Raw genomic sequence first — 12,267 nt, 5'->3', positions numbered from 1 at the left:
ATTACTTACATGGGATTGATTGCTGAATACACCATGGCCCTATCACAGAACATACTTAACGACTCTGAAATGTATCTTCTAGTTATTCTTCGGAGAGGAAGTAGTTGCACTCTTGGACAATGTCAAAAACGAAGACTGCCTTTACAATCCCACATCGGGTTCCTTTCTGCCTTTCTTTTCCACACAGTTTTCCTAATTTATTAAGAACAATGCGAATGCTTCACTTGAACAAGAACTGGTATCAATTTTCTTTACATAACCCAATAGAATGTTTTGGGATGATCCCAATCTAGAACCAGTACTGTCCAGTACTTGTTGTCCTATAGTGCAGCTTGTAGCATTCGGGTTTCTGCCCACTACATGGAGCAGAGACGCCACTTACATTAGCACAGACATCATCAGCCAAAATATAGATAAAGAATATGGAGCTTTGGAGATGTCCTATACTTTTAATCATGTTGACTTATGTGTTGGAAATGCTAGCATCAGTAGTAGTATCAACAGAAGTGGCTTGAACTGGGTTTGAACATTGTTTGGTAACTGCAGAACATAAAGAGGGTGTGCTGCAGTGCTATTATTACTTCACTGTATCATCTCTCAAGGCTCCCACTTTGTGTGTATCAAATTAATGTGTAAATCTGCCTACTCATTGTTGTCATTTATGGCTGGGAGTAAAACTAGTCCAGCTATCACAAGGTTATAGTATGACTCAATGTGCTGGCGGAACAATTTAGAAAACATGCTGGGAATATATAAAAAAAAGATGTAAAACATCTGGCTCCTGTATAATAATAATGCAACGGAAACAATCTAGTTGGATATTCAGACTCAACTGAAAACACCATCGACTACTCTGCTCATTTTACTACTCGTGAGGCAAGTCATCCAAGCTTAGAGGGATGTGATGGTGGGTGATACTTGAAACGTAGCCTAGTATAGAGCCATTGTTTAAAAAGTAATGCACAGCATTGTTTTCTTTCTCCTTCCCTCTAACTATAATACTTCTACCCAACTGGTATTAAGGGGGGCAGTGGAAGGAACTTTGGTCAATTTACAACTGGGCTATGCAACCGATCTGGGTCTAGTGAAAGCTTTCATAGAGATATTGTAAATAGCATATGCTGGTTTAAAGCTGGCCTGGGTTGAGAAACTTGGACCAAGTCTGCATTGCTAATGAAAAGCTCCATTGGCTGCGGATTGAAAACTTGGACATATTACAGCAATGCATTTACAGATTGTACCCTAATATCTATTCAAGAAAGTCCTTTCTTCTCCCCTCTGATCAACAAGACATGGAGATCCTCAGATGAAGGCATTCGATAATGTACTTTTTATCCTATGTTAGGAATCATAGTCCATCTAGCAAAGGAGAACTGCGAAATTTCCATCAAGTTCTATGTCTTTTTTGGCGAATAAAAAATCTACATGAAGTCCATTCTTTTCATTTCATTCATTTTACAGGACTTGGGTACATGTAGTATCATTTACTAGGGACGTTTAAGTAAATTAACTGTACCAATAAAGTATAAGCCAATTGTACCATGTTTTAAGGAGTGTGTGAAAAACTTTTAGTATGAGTTTGGAGAGAAAAGTGCGCAGAGTCCTAATGCCAACAAAAATGGTTTCCGCCACAGAAGGCAAAAAGATCTGGGGAAGATGGTTCAAAAAGGGCTAGGCCCAACAACCTTGATTTCGTTCTTAGTGCAAAAGGCGGGGTGCAAATTGGAGAAATGTATGTTAAATGACTCATTCACAAGTGCCAAACTACCATGTAGCCCTGTTTGCTTCTGCGCTTGCAGCAGACTTTACCTGCTGCAATTTGTGGTAGTGTAGACGCACATTTGATGCAATTTGTGACTCAAATGTAATTCAGTTTTGGGTGCAAACGGCTGTTTACATCACAAATGGAAACTGTGGCCACAATGGAATCAGTTCTTTTTACGACCACAATATTTGTGGTCACGCACACATTTTCCACATACATGGCTACAAGGTGCTGTTAACTTCGACTCTAACTGCCGTGCCTTCCATTTTGAACAGTTTGTTGACCTATACCACCAATTCCTCTCAGGTCATTGGTATGTAGTTTGTGGAGGGACTTGGGCCTGTTCCAAGCTAGAGACTTCCAGTGACACTTGATCTAGATAATAAATGGATGAATAAGAATTTTCTCAAATTAAATTGCATGAAAACCGAGATGCATCTTATAAATAACCCCCCCAAACTTAGGATTGGAGCTTTTGGCCCGCTTCTCTTCACTCCCAACCGCTCTTGGCTATTTAGAAATGTTAATGTTGCTGACCTGACTAAATTAACAGGATACTGACTTTTCCAAATATTTCTATTTTCTCTTAGAAATGCTTCAGAGTATTTCACCTCTTGTTTTTCTCTCATAGGATCTTGGCTGCTAATGACTTTATCGATGCAAGCATTGATTACAGCTGTGCTGTGTGCGTGGGAGGAAACATCTAACTGTATTCACTACGTCAAAAATGCCACTGCGAATGGGAATTTTAACCTTTACAGATGTGATCCTATCTTCGGCAAATCGGGAAACTACAGTGGCTTCCAAGCTGCATACAGGTTTACTTTTAAGTTCTATGCATTATGTACAGAATGTATCGTTATTCGAACCTAAAATGTATTGTGCAACACTTCACTAAGTAGCAACCTTCATCTAAGTTAATATCACTTCACATCTTCTTTTGACTGTAGCCAGATTTAAACATGACCACTGTAATGGAATTGCCTTACATGTGATGGAAGCTTCTTTTATTTGCATTTTATTCTGTATATATATTGCCAAAGGACCTCATTTGTGGGGTGCAGTCTCTGCTTTGGCAAATAGCCTTTCAGAGTGATATGATGGAGTACAGCCAAAACACAAAAAGATTCCACTGCTGTTGTTAAAATGCTATTGCTAATATGCCTATTGACATTAGAATGAGTCAGCATTTATTAGATTGGTGATAAATGGGTAAGACAGATCTGGGCAAACAACTATGAGTCTTTTTTATTGAAAAGTCTTGAAAAATGATGGAAGAATTAAACTGCAATAGTACGTTTTTGTACATAAAGCATTCGACTTCAAGGGCAAACTCTACAGAGAAGCGCAGACAGAATAAAACATTGTTAATTTGTGCAGGTTCTTGTGGGCACCAGGACTCACTGTTCGGCAATTGAAACTATTTGTCATCCCCAGTATTCAGCAGTGAAGGCGGCCAGCTCCTAAGAAAAGCTCTAGCCCCCACAACGCTCCCTGATTTACTTTAACAATTAAGCACTGCGCATGCGTGTCAAGAACTTTGGTAGAGCTCGAGAGGGCGCCGTATTCACATAGTTTTTAAGAATTATCTTGTATTTTACTTAGCAGAGATTTATATTTTTCACTTTGTTTTCAGGATGTTGGTTAAACCCGCTTGCTGCTTAATTAAATTATTAAAGAAACTAGAAGCAATGGCCTGGTGTACAAAGATTATGGACCACATGCATCAAACTTAGGAATTGCGATTCCTAAATTACGATTTTTAAGAAATCGCAATTTAGGAATCGCAACTCCTTTTGCATGTAGGAATCGCAAAATATTTTGCGATTCCTATACATTCCTTATTTGCGACTCACAAATTGCAGATCGCAAATAGGGAATGACTTCCCATTCATTCGGCCCATAGGAATCAATGGGAATTGCATGCGCAATTTGGGAGTACCAAAAAGGTACTCGCAAATTGCGCATGCAATTTCAAGGGTGCAAAAAGAACACTCAGATTCACACCTAAAAGTGCAATTAAAAAAAGTTTCACACACATGCCTCAAGGACATGTTTGTGTGATTTTTTCAAAGTTTTCGCAAATTACCATCAACTTTAAGTTGATGGCGATTTGTGTTTCTTAAAAAGCGAAATCGCTAGACTTTTGTTGTTGTTGCATTGCATTTAGGAAATCGCAATATGCAATTCCCTAAATGCAATTGCAATTTAAGTAATCACAAATTTTATGATTACTTAAATAGCGATTTTTGCATTTGGGATACTGCATCCCAAATGCAAAAATTGTGGTTGCAAAGGGGTAGATTCTGTGAATCAGCCCCTTTGCGACCGCAAGAACAATGATACATGTGCCCCTATGTTTGCAAAGACCGGTTGTAGATATCACCTTTTGAAAATAAAATCTTATTTTGCCAACAGAGTTAAGTTCAAATATGTTGGTTCATCACAGAACGTCCTGCCTAATTAACAATAATTAGGCAGGTCTCAATTTTCCTGTGATTGGCTACAATAACAGGGACCTTTTTGACACTGCCCGAGTTCCAAGTAAAAAAGATTTCCGATTTGGAAAACTTCAGTGATGGATACCATTGCCTAGCTGCTTTGAAGCTGCCAGACCATTTCCCAAATGGCATGTGGTCCAAAAAGGAACCTCTGCCCCTATGCAAATCAGTTCCCACCCAAACTTGGGAGTCAGTAATAGATCAGTGATTTCCAACCAGAATTCTGGTTGCAACCATTGAAACATACATTACAAACTTGCAATTTGGAAAGAACCATCTTAACACCCCCCTTCCACATTAAGAAGCATTATGGGTTGTCAACCCCATTGTTCTATTCATAAAAGGTTTTGGAACGAAAAATTGGGTTAGTACAGCAGAAAAAGTGATTTAGTGGTCATAAACCCTCAATTCAGGGTATGCGACCAGTACATCACTTTCTACATAAGGCCCCAAGTGTTTGATGAACCAAAAAGCAGTTTTGAAATGCATTGGCACTAACCACATATTAAAGAGTAATCACCCCGTCAACTATGAATGTAAAGTATCTACAGTTCAATGAATAACTTACTTGGGAATCATAATGGAAATATTTTCTGAGGCTATATAAAAAGAATACTTAAAACAAAAGTGGTTGAATTTATTATATTTAAAAATGCGAGTGAATATATTTTGAATACAGAACGCAGGCGAACCTGAAAGTGACAAGATGATCGTATTAGTAGAACTATCAGCAGTTGATGGAAATGGTGGAAATGGTGGAATCTGCACCGTGTGTATATGACCATATAAGGAATATCAGTTTGGTACACCAGAAGTGTGATACTTCTTCTAATTTAGTTCAAAATGTATTGTGTAACTGATTAGAGTATTTTACTTGGAAATTACCTTTGAGTCTGTGACATGAATCATACACAGATTTCTATAGCTGGCTGTTTAACCGAATGATCCATTTTCATGGTAGTAGATTATGTTACCCTTAAATTACACATGCAGTATAGCAGTCAAGACACTTAGCGCCATTACCACACAACTTAATCGCACCTGTTGGCTTAGTGGAGCAGCAGGTTTCAAACCTGTGACCACGTGGTGCTAAGCAGACACCAGGATTGGATGCATCCGTCTGCTGAGGCACTAGTCCTAGCTAGCTAACTGAATTTAATCTGTGGACCACTCCAAGGTGAGGTTGCCCTCTAACAGATCAAAGGTGGCTCTATGTTTCCAGGCCTGAGTTTAAGGGTTTGTGAACACCACGCCAGCTTTTGTTGGCGAAGTTACGTGCGTTTGTAGGCAGGGGCTGTGAGTACAAACCCAGCCTGGCTCTGTTCCGACTCCCACCTTCTAGCTGGCCCACAGCAAGCCATGTCCTTGAAGCCCTCTCCCCCCAGTCCTGCTCCCACCTGCCCCATGCAAGGTTGCTCCCTATCCTTGTGATGAACACTTGTAATTGTCTGGTGAAGGGATGCAGGAATGGCCAGAGATGGTGATTCTGGACCTGTATTTGGCACATTTATTTTATTTACTTATTTGAGAGTTTTGTAAAGTGCAAACATGGCCCGAAGGTATCAGAGCACTTTACGCTCACTTGTGCAACGCAACTCGTAACTTCCAAGATGTTGCTGCTGTAACAAGGGTTTAAATGCACATCATCCCTGTTGGTGTCTTATATTCAGTTCACACATCAGTGCTCAATGGCCATTTTCACCCAGGTCACTTCTTCATTGCTTCCAACAAAAAGCTACCGGCAAACACGTGCAGGTGATTTATATCCATGGAGAGGACCAGCTGGGACGTGGCCCTTTTGTAATTCTTGAGTAGCATCATATGCTGATTATGTGAAGATGTGCAGCAGCTCGCTCCAGTCAACGATTCCCGTCTGGCGGGGTTCAAATGGGCCTGCCTAGACAGCCTTCACATCGTTGATCACATAAAAGAGATCACTGCTGCGAATCGCAGACTAATGAATCAAACCGCTTCAAATTCTGCGTTACGCTCCACATAATGACTGCTAGTTTTTGCAGAGGACATGCAGCTACAGGAAGAGGTAAAGCAGCGTTAAATGATTGCAGAGGGAGAAACTCAGATTGTAAAGAGGCTTCTTAACTCGTCATATTTTTATTGATGCTTGTTAAAGAATCTTTCAGTAAAAAGGTTTTTACATTTTTAAAAGCTACCCTCGTAAGTTACACCTACGTACCCCCATTTACTATCTCATTGTCCTCGATATGTCTGGTCCCCTGCGAATAAATATCATACGGTTACTTCTGCAGACCGTTTTTCAAACATGTACTGCTATGTAAATAGGACCTTATTCACAAAGGTTTCTTCCTTTCTAAAGTAGACATATTTTAAAAAGTAAAAATTCACACAAGTTGCTAAGTTTTCATTTGTCAAATATGCATGCCTACTTAATGTGTGCAAATGCTGGAGAGGTCAATTTACAATTTACGGAGCTCTCCACACAGGTAAATGCCTCGGATACCAATTATACCTGGATACCAATGCGCGATTCAGAATTGTTCTGTGAGTAGGTGTGTTTTATTCTAACAAAGGTTTAAAGAGGGAATATCCCCTGTTTGCATTTTGGAAGATGGCTATGTCGGTCACTGTTTCATGATGACAAAAATACATTTTGTTTTTTATAGACTCCTAGATTGCGAATGTACATTTTGCTGTTTTTAGATGTGAGTCCACAAGGCCAGGAATAGGTGATGACCAGCCTGCATATTGATGCTAAGATACGGTCAGCACCTACTAATGTGATCACAATTTCCGCATTATGTTTTGCCATCCCATTCCCTCCAGCACTGTTTTGTACGGCCAAATAGCACTTTCCGTGGGTGTGGGGACTCTGAAAGAAGATTGCGTCCTGTGGTGCCCTACCCAGTGGCAGCTCTGGCTCTCTAGATACAGTGGAGCAAAACTAAGGAGGAATACTGTACATATTGGTGAGAGTGACACCATGTTAGTATATCTAACCTACTGGTTATTTGCTCTCTGGGGACTGATGCTGTTATACCTAGCTTCCACCAGTACACATACCTTCAGTGGCAACCAGGCATCTTGAAGGCCCACTTGAGAGAGCGTAGTGCCTCACCTAACAGTGACAAGTACCAAGGTACAATGAGTAATATTAGCTGATTTGAGCACTGGTGAACGTCCTTGACAGGGTGTCATACAAAGCAGCATTGTTACATAGAGGGTCAGTGATGGAGCAAGAATTCGCACGTTACGCGGCTTGCTCGTACTCATGAACCTCGCATAACATATAACCATGTAATTCAACCTGTCCGTCTTACTAATTTCCCTTTATTCTGACATTTGGGGTGTCCTAGAGACGCTTGCATATGTGTTTACTAACTCAATAACGTTTGTGTCTAAAATGGCCGCTGCTTGGCGGGTTTCTTTCTGCGCATGCGTTAGTCACACTCACGTGACGTGACGCACTTGCAGTTCTGGTGGGAACCTTTGCGCTTGCGCATTTGCTTCTAAGATGGCTGTCTGTGTTCTCACATGGTGAAGCTTGCGCATATGTTTTATGTTATTGTCTGTCTGCACTAAAACATTCACGCATTAGTATATTATAAATAAAGGGGTATAGAGTAGCTATTCATGGTATACAGTGAATTCATTTATTTCTATGTTTTAATTTGTTTTCGTTTAATTTTCATGTACCACGGTATGGTATTGAGGGTTGATGGGATGCGCGGCAATCCATATTGAAGTACACTACTACGCATGACAGACTTCGGCCGGTGACATTGAACGACTGCCAACCAGAGGTGGCGGCCAAGATGTGCCTGGGAAGATGCACCTTCACCCAGCCGAAGAAGCCGAACTGTACTGCAATTGATACAAATGTTATGTTTCCATTGTATTCTGTAGAATATCTCATGGGAACCCCAAATTTGCTAGGCGGTCCCAGAAATGTTAATTTAGGCAGGTAGAAGTTTGTTCTGATTGGTGTGTTGACTTATCCTACTTAGGGACCAATCGAAATTGGGGATTCTGACACATGCAACATTTGGGGGGTGGTACACTGACCCGAAAACAGTATAACTAGCCTAGGTTTAGCTAGAGAAATTGTCCGACTTGTCCGAATAGCTGACCTGTCACTAACCCAACGCACTCAATAGGTGACTGAATACAGAGGACTGCGGAGCACTCTGTCCGAAATATACCATAGACTCAAGAGGTTTTACTAAACCTTAAGTGCTGGCGGAGCACTTTGCTGGGGAGTTCGATAACCCAATCGGGGTTCTGGCCGATAGCTGCAGAGAGGGTGGAGCGCAGGCGTTGCTTCCAAACTGCGGGTGCTGGTCGTGCCTTGGTGGTCCTGTCCTGATCCTAATCTGGTTTTCCTGTCCTGTCCTGGGGTGTCCATTCTGCACCTGCTGTCCCTTTGATGACTGTCCTTCCTTGGGGTTTTTTCCTGTCCTTGACTGATCCGTGGCCAGGGTTGGTCTTCACACCATTCTAGGTAAATATATAGTGCTGAAACTCTATACTGCACCTTCTATTTTTCTGTCTTTTGCTTTAATAAAGACACACTTTGCGCATAACTGATTTTCCATGCTTTCGCAAAGCTACTGAATGAAAGCTCATACGTTATTGCTGTTTTCTAGCATGTTCCTATGTTACCCTTCCTTTAAGCACAATTCTTCATACCGTTTATGAAATATAGAGGTGGTTTAAAATTTCCTCCTCTAGAATTGATTGAAGTAAGGTTCCTAGAACTATAGCGTGTTTCAGTTCTCTACCCTTCCTATAGATGTATAGGATTTCTAATTTCTCACCCAAATGTTGAAGTATTTCCCCGTAGTAAATTTCTAGTACGTGTATAAACTTGCCCGTATATAGTTATACTTTCTTAAGTTCCATTCCTGAAATCTGTTTAGCATTTCTCCTGTCCTTATCTTCCTATAGACTCATAAATGGTTGCCCCGATTTACTTTCTCTATGGTTATGTGCTGTTCGTTATTTTGATTATTGATTGCCTTTTAGTTGTAAACTGTATGCTTTCCGAATCTGAATTCTAGATAAAACTTTAAAACTTCCCAGTAGTTTGTGGTCATTTACGAATACAAAGGAAAATATAAATGTTGGTATTTGGTTGTCTGCCTTTCTTTCACAGCTAGCTCCCTGATCCATTGTGGTCATAGGTACCCGCAACGGTGGATTGGTAAGTCGGGTACACGAGAAACAAATAGGAAAGGAACCAGGGTTACTGGTAGTAGAGTGTAAGGTCACCCCATTAATGTATATGATATGATAATTGAAAAAGTATATGGGCCTGGTACGTGTATGGTGAAATTATTGTCCGGGTGACCTGCGCGCTCTATCAGTAATTTTCTGGTAGCAGAGCTATGGTTAGGGACTAGTTAAAGTTAGGTAGGATTAGTTAAGATAGGTAGGTAGGTCGTATGCTGCTAAAAAGGTATTGTTGCTAATTGTGAAAATTTTTGCTGCTAAAAACGTTCGAACGTATTTACAAATGTATTATTGCTTTGAAATTTATGAAATGTTTTAAAGTGTTTTTCTTGCTGTTGTATTGATAAGTGTACTAACCCACTCGTTAAGTTGATGTTACGTGTTGTCTAGAATCCCCGGGGAATTGAATAGCGAGTGGTGAAGAGAATCCACTTCGCTTTGAGGTCACTGGCTCTAGGAAAATTGGTGCAGGTTAGGCAGAACTGGAAGCACTAATTAGGGTTTCTGAATATATGTTTGAATAAATGATAGCAACGAGTTCGCTGGCAAAACTTCTATTGTGATATAACCTAGTAAGGGTCACACCGGAAGGAGTAGCAGGTTCGTCGGAGCTTGAGTGACAGCAAAGGGGTTCGGTAGTGAAACTTTAGACTTAGTATATATCCCGGAAAGAAGTGGATGAGTCAAAAGGAGTAGTAGGTTCCCTAATGCTTGAGTGCCGCGCTGGTATTGGTCGAAAAAGCGGGCGTGTAGTGGAGCTGAAATTGTAAAGGAGGGGTGAGTGCCGAAGCGTGAGAACCTGTCTCGCGAAAGGCCGCGCACCCATTGGTCGGAAGTTTTTGAACTCGTGCATTCTATTGGTTGCACGAAAATAAAAGGCGCATTTGGATTGGGAGTGATTTGTAAACAAAGTCACTCGCAGAAATCGTATGTGGCACACGTATAGACCGAATACTAGACCTGATCCACGACATTTAGGGTTTGAAAACGATCAGTGGAAAGGGCATAACACTAGCATTATGTACGGAAATAAGAGAAAATTATCCTTTGTAAATAAAGTGAAGAATTATTTCAAAAAGGACAAACCTATTAAAACCAGAGAAGGTGTTGTCATTCCGCCACCTAATACCCCCGCATCTTTCATGATGTTTGATAAAGGGTACAACTCATGTGTATGGTTGGAAAATTGGGTGGAATACACAAAAGACAACGGAATTTTGGCTTTTCCGTTAGAAGGTACATTTAATGGTAGGATTTTATTTAATTTGAGAACCAGAATGAATGACTTACATCCCAGACCAAGATTAACGCAGTACGAAGCGTTAGAGGAATGGGAGATCGAGGCTTTTGAGAGAGACAAGCCCCGATTGGACAAGGGGTTAACAAAATTCAATCCCAAGTTAAAACAAGAAACCCGTGATAAAAAGATGAAACAGTGGAGGCAGAATATGATTGTGGAAGGATTGTTTCCAATGATGCCAATGGGTGGTCCTACGGGAGAGAAAAAGACAGAAAAGTGCAAGCATTGGGTGCCCCTTGGGGAGTCGGATGATGAATTATTAGATGACATGTTTATGAAAAGTCCGCCTCCTTATAATGAAGGACCCAGATCATCTAGTGTAGGGGATACCTCCCAACGTCCCCCGTGTCAGGAAGGGAGTGGATCTGGAAACCCAAGAGATAGCTGTCAAATACCTTCCTATAGCGAGGGCCTAGGACTTATAGGTGCCAGAGACACCTGTCTAAGACCTCCATTTAGTGGAGAATCAAGATATTCAGGCGAAAGAGATTTTGGTTCAAGACCTCCTTATGAGGGAGGACAAATAGTACCTGAAATAAGCCTGGAAATAATGCTGCAGGAAAAGGAGCGAGAGGCTCTAGCCAAACAGAGAACCGAAATAATTCAGAAACTCTCCCAGTTAAATACAAGCCCCAAAGCCTTGACAATCCCAGTAACTATTGGACCCGTTGTTCCTTTGTATGGGGATAGACAAGGGAGTCCACAAGCCCCAATTATTACCCCGACTGTAGTACAAGCCCGAAGAGAGCCCTTAATTGTAGATGATCAGACAAGTGAATATGAATCTGAAGCTTCTTTAACGGATTTACCAATCAGGAACTCAGGGAGGAGTCTGCAGAAGAGACATAATCCTTTCAATACGAGACAGATTCAAATGGAATCGACTTCAGGTACCAAGAGTGTCACATTAGTGACTCCTGAGGAGATTGAGAGATGGAGTCGAGAATTAGAGAGACAAACTCCTCAGACCAAACCATTAGATATTTATAAATTACGAATTGAAATGGAAGAACTGACAGCTGGAAACGTGGGGTTAGACAGTTTAAATACCTTTTCCGAGGAAGAGCTGCTGTTTATCTGCAAGAGTCTTACCCGTAATACCAAAGTACTCCATGAGAAACTAACAGACACTGCAGCTAGTATGGGAATAGATATTTCAAAATCAAAACCATTACAAAATCCCTACAGAGCAGATTTCTCAGACAAGGATCTAGAAAACATGAATGTGTCAGGAAAGAAGGTTCAGATCAAAGAATTGTTGACCGTGTGGCAAAAATGGAGAGATGTAGAAAAGTGGAAAGCCAGATGGGCAAAGAAAAAGGAAGAGGTTAGGTCCAAACAGACGACTTCTGAGTTACTTTAAGGGAAGCAGACAAGCCAGAACAGTTATACCCCATGCGAGAAGTGCCAGGTGGAAAATATGTGCACGTTCCATGGTCCCGACAGGATATTGTGTCCTTTACAAATGACTTTCCAAAATTGCGAGAAAAGCC

At 40.9% G+C, this 12,267-nt stretch overlaps 1 long non-coding RNA gene across 1 annotated transcript in view; it reads right to left on the bottom strand.

The window, feature by feature from the left end:
* The window catches only part of LOC144827723 (uncharacterized), a 376,568-nt gene that overhangs the window by 171,567 nt on the left and 192,734 nt on the right, over positions 1 to 12,267 (bottom strand). The gene's annotated exons all lie outside the window — the stretch shown is intronic.

Source organism: Lissotriton helveticus, chromosome 4_1 (assembly GCF_964261635.1).
Source record: "Lissotriton helveticus chromosome 4_1, aLisHel1.1, whole genome shotgun sequence".
In the NCBI taxonomy this organism is placed as follows: domain Eukaryota; kingdom Metazoa; phylum Chordata; class Amphibia; order Caudata; family Salamandridae; genus Lissotriton; species Lissotriton helveticus.
Note: the sequence above shows the minus strand (reverse complement) of the source record. Positions and strands in the feature narration are given on the sequence as shown.